The 4,971-nt window shown below is 39.3% G+C and overlaps 1 pseudogene across 1 annotated transcript; it reads right to left on the reverse strand.

The window, feature by feature from the left end:
• Positions 1-471: 471 nt before the first annotated feature.
• On the reverse strand, positions 472-1,514 carry LOC308277249 (F-actin-capping protein subunit alpha-1-like; annotated as a pseudogene). The gene is made up of 2 exons: positions 1,297-1,514; positions 472-1,084 (listed from the first exon to the last, which is right to left on the reverse strand). The product of its transcript is annotated as an F-actin-capping protein subunit alpha-1-like (transcript).
• Positions 1,515-4,971: the final 3,457 nt, after the last annotated feature.

Here is a 4,971-nt window from a genome sequence, read left to right on the forward strand (position 1 = left end):
CGCTGGCTTAAGAGACCCTGTTTCAAAAATATAAAATAGGTCTGGGAGTGTAGCCCTGAGGTAGAAGGGCTTCCAGGAATCCCAGTACCACCACTAGATAGATAGATAGATAGATAGATAGATAGATAGATAGATAGATAGATAAATAAATCAGTATGGGGAGTTCATAGCTGGGAAAATTGTCTAAACGGTAAAATGAATCCAGCACAGATCTCTTTCTCAATCCAGCATTAAATGTAACAGAATTAACAAAAGAAAACAAAGGATTTATAAGCAGATACAGCCGAAGAGAAAATTACAAGGCAGAGAACACAAAAAGATCAAGACAATGCTATAGTTCAACAGTATTCCATGAGGCTAGAAACTCTGTCAAATTTGAAAGCCCTAACAACATACCACTCTTGTTTATAAATCACTTATTTATCATATGACCACATGCTGAATCCTTTTCCTCCCACATGTAATCAGCCTTTAAGTGTTCTGCGTTTCTTTGCCAGTGTTGTAGCTGAGTATCTTGTTCTGGTCGATTTTGGTCTGGGTAACTGCAAGCTGCCAGTGCAAGGCCTTGAATGTGGTATCTGACACTGTTTGATGGTTTTCACTAATTGCTGTCTGATACTCATTTTCCCCATTCTCTCTGATTTTAATAAACTCCTTGGCAAAAGTTTGGGCTTCATTTGCAGAGTTACTGAATCTTGCACATCTTTATGGATAACCACCTGAACACTGCCATCTCCATAATAGTGAACCTGAATTTTGAGCACTCCAACCACCTGGGCTGTGGTGGGGAGATGGTGAATTCCCACTCTGGTCTCCAACGACCATTCCAGAAGTTTTTTAGGTTGAAATTGGTGGCTTTAAATACATGCAATAAAAGTCTGGTGCCCATCCATAGTTTAAGCATAAACAGTATAGAAGTCATTGAATAACATCTTTTGCATAGGCTGCTAAAGCACTGTCATTGGATTCTTCCCAAGACTTTAAAACTCCATCAACTTCCTTGGTTTGGGGTCACTTGCTTTTTTCCATAAGTGATCAAATATAAAGGAAATTTTGTTTCTTGAATCTAAAAGTCTGCTCTCAGCTGGGTGTGAAAGTGTATGCTTATAATCTCAGCACTTGGGAGGCTGAGACAGGAGGATCATGGTTTGAATACAGCCTCAGCTAGTTAGTGAGGACCTCAGCAACTTATTGAGACCTTGTTTCAAAATAAAGATTAAAAAAATAGGACTGGGGATATTGCTCAGAGGTAGAATGCCCCTTGGGTTCCACCCTCAGTAATGCAAAAAAAATTACTATTATCCAGGTCACCATGCTCTGTAACTAACACCTGATGTTCATATTTTTTATCTTCACAGGTCTGAACTGATTCCCGGAGGTAGAAGGGCTTCCAGGAACCCCAGTACCACCACCAAAAAAAAAAAAAAAATCTTCTGGGGGAGCACAACCAATGAATTTAGCAACTATGCATACCTTCTCCTCATCTGATACCTAATCCTCTCCAAATCGGCCATCTTGGCTCCTCTTATGCAATTCCTTTTGCCAAATAATAAACCCCCTTTTTTTTTTAATTGAGGTATTGAAGATTGAACCCAGGGACATTCTACCTTCAAGCTTCATCTTTAGCTCTATTTTGCTTTTATTTTGAAACAAGGTTTCACTAGGTTTCTGAGAGTATTGTTTCTTGCTGAAGCTGTCCGGGAACCTGCCGTCCTCCTGTCTCAGCCTCCTAAGTGCTGGGATTATAGGCCTGGACCACCGCACTGGACAAATATTCCATTTTGATGGATGCTTGAGAAACACTTCAGTTCTCTTGAAAGATCAGTAGAAAAAAGCTGGGTTCTCAAACAAGGCTTTTGAGATACCGCTTGGAATATGTTTAATTTGTAACTCATATCACCCGGATGGCATGTAAGGCTTGGGTCATAGCCGTATGAAATTTGCCTGAGACCAAAGTTCTGCCAGGCTGTGTTTGGAAGAAGCCTTTGCAATTTGCTGAATACAAGAGGGATTATTGACTGCATTATCACGGGAATGTTAAAAGGATCCTAACAGAAAACACATATATGTCATTTGCAGAGCTGGAGTGAGCAAACTAATCAATTTTTCTCATTAAATCATGATGAGATTTTCCAAAGGCCAGATGGAATACAATTGAGAAGAACTAGGACTGTCCTTCAAAACTTCAGCTTCTCGGTGATGTAAATGTGGAAGCATGGCTTGCATGCAGATGTGTTTTGAAAGGATAGAGGTAAGAGCACTGAACTGCTTGAATAATACAGGAAGAATCAAATGCATCCCCAATTCTTAGTTTAATTTTTATTTGGAAAGAGGGTCTCACTAAGTTGCTGAGACTGGCTGTGAGCCTATAATCCTCATGGCTCTGCCTCTCAAGTACTGGGATTACAGGTGTGCGCCACCATGCTCAGGTGAGAAGGATAATATTTCTTTAAGTCTGAAAAACATTCACTTAGAATATATCAAACCTAAATAAAGCATTCCTGGGAAACCATTATCAACTCGAATCCATTTATTTCAATGTCAGCTTCCTAAACACTTAGCAGTGTTGGATATATGTGTTGGACTTCACACCTTTTGCTTTGCTTGTCCTCTGTGTCACCTTCCCCTGTCCTGAGGAGGCAAATGCACAGTCAGGAAAGGAGGTATAAGTAACTTCTGGTTGTCTTCGCTGTGTTGTGTGGGCATGTTTCCTTCTTCCTGTGCCAGGGTCAATGCAGAATAAGATTGATACAAATCATTATCACAAAATGACGCAGGTGAGGCAATTTAGATCTCATCGAATGCGGCCACTGGACAGAAGAGTCAACTGAAGTACAGATGATTCAGAGCATATTACAAAAGAATTTGAAGCAAGATTTGAAAAGGGGGTATTTTTTATTCAATTTTGAAATGTGACTTCATGCTAGACATTATAGACGAAAGGTCACTGCCACTGCTACACAAATGAAACAGTTGTGAGATGTGACCTGTCTCTAGATCCCTCTAGATTGCTCACTGACCCTTTTCGTGAATACCTTGGGAATCCAAAGAAGACAAACAGTGGGCTGTTGTAAATAAACTTAGAGAAACTAAGAGCAGATGTTTCCATCAAGAACACTCAACATAATCCAGTGTGTAATTTTCTAGGTATACAATTGTTATATATACACAGACCTCCCTCTGACATTCATATTTTATCTAATTTAACAGACAGGCTAATAAATAGCTACACACAGATTTTATTTTTTCTTTGTTTCTGTTTTTCTCTTACTGTTTTGGCTGACTTACGAACTTAAGTTTTACTTTTTGAATTATGTGATGGATTGCTTAGGCTACGACATTCGGAAAAGACGCATAGTTATGTTTTGTTTATTATTTTCATATCGTTTTAAACCAACAACCAATTAGACTGGATATAGCTGGATTTTTTAAATAAGACTTCAAGAGGTCTTTTGCAGAGATATCTTACTGCTGTAGACTTAAGGGAGAGGCTATGAATCCAGACCCCCCCCCCAAGGGTGCCATGGACACTGTAGCGCGTTCTTCCAGGATGTTAGAAAATGGAAGTGTCATAGTTATCAGATAGTGCAAATGTCAACAGTCTTTTTTCTGGAATTGATGTAATTGTTGAGAGGTGATTTCAGTATCTATAAATACAAGATTACTCAGGTGAGCAGGGAAAAAGAAAGGATAAACAAGAATTATGAAAGTCTGAGGGGGAAGTACAGTCACGTACAACATTAGGATATCTTGGTTAAAGAAGAGCCATCTGTATGGCCCCAGACAATTATGATGGAGCTAAAAATTCCTACTAGCTAGTGACTCAATACCCACTGTGACTTAGTAGCACATGCCTTACTCACATGTTGGGGGTGGAGCTCACTGTCAGGTAAAAAAGAAAGAACCTCACTGCTCTGTGTGATTTATCTGATATAGATCACCCAGCAAAACAGAGAGGTTCTTGTTTGTCTTCAGTCATGATAGGTTTTGTAGATCTGAGGTTCTCACAGGATTTGCTTTTTCTTATTCACCTATCACTGGAGATAAACCTGGCAATCAATTTCCCCCGCATTTAAGGTAGAAAATGACACTGGTCCTCTCTTTCTCCTTTCTTTCATTTTTCATTTTCTTCCTGAAACCACACCTTGAAGCCATAGATTTTACCATCATTCGAAAGGGCACCAGAAAAGGATGTTTAATTCATGACTGAGGAGGTGCAGGTCCCCTGGAAAGACAGTATGTGTTTGTTAAATAACACTGTAAAACCCAGACATTTTCCTGTTTTGAATTTCTCAAGAATGATTTTTCCAGGCTTTGCTCATCCATTACTTTTAATAATGACTTTATTGGGATCCCCATTATTTTCCTTGGGCCGGAGGAGAAGTGTTAAGCTGTATTTCTCCTTTGATTTAATAATTCTTTTCATGGATTTTTAAGTGTGTTATTCTTTAGAGAATGAAGTTCAAAAACCTGAAAAAGCACGTTGAAAATGCAAACTTCTGTGACAAGCTTGAAGGGTTCTCACCAATTGCTTCCTACAGAGAAGAAGCCAGTATTGACCTGAGTGATGAGAGATGTTCATTTCTTCATGTTTACATGTATATGGCAAGAAATGCTTTGGAAAAGACAAGTATGTACCAAAGATGTAATATGTGTTGACAAGCTATGTTTTAACCTTCAAATGCTGGTGGGATTTTATACCATCAGGCTCAAGAATCCCTGCTTCTTTCTGTCCTGTTGGCCAGACAACACTCACGGCCTCTTCCTTTCTCTCTCGCCCACTGATTTATACTATTTTAAACATATCTGAAACACCCCAGGAATCTCAAGGAAACTTTAACTTCACTGGCTGCTGGAAGACTTTTGAATACACGGAGTTGACGTCTACCTCACAGTACAAATTCTAGGATGTGGACAGCCTTGTGCCAAACCACAAGTGTCTCCCATGTGTCTGATGTCTGTCTTTTTCTA

The sequence above is a fragment of the Muscardinus avellanarius genome (assembly GCF_963383645.1).
Source record: "Muscardinus avellanarius genome assembly, chromosome: 19".
In the NCBI taxonomy this organism is placed as follows: Eukaryota; Metazoa; Chordata; class Mammalia; order Rodentia; family Gliridae; genus Muscardinus; species Muscardinus avellanarius.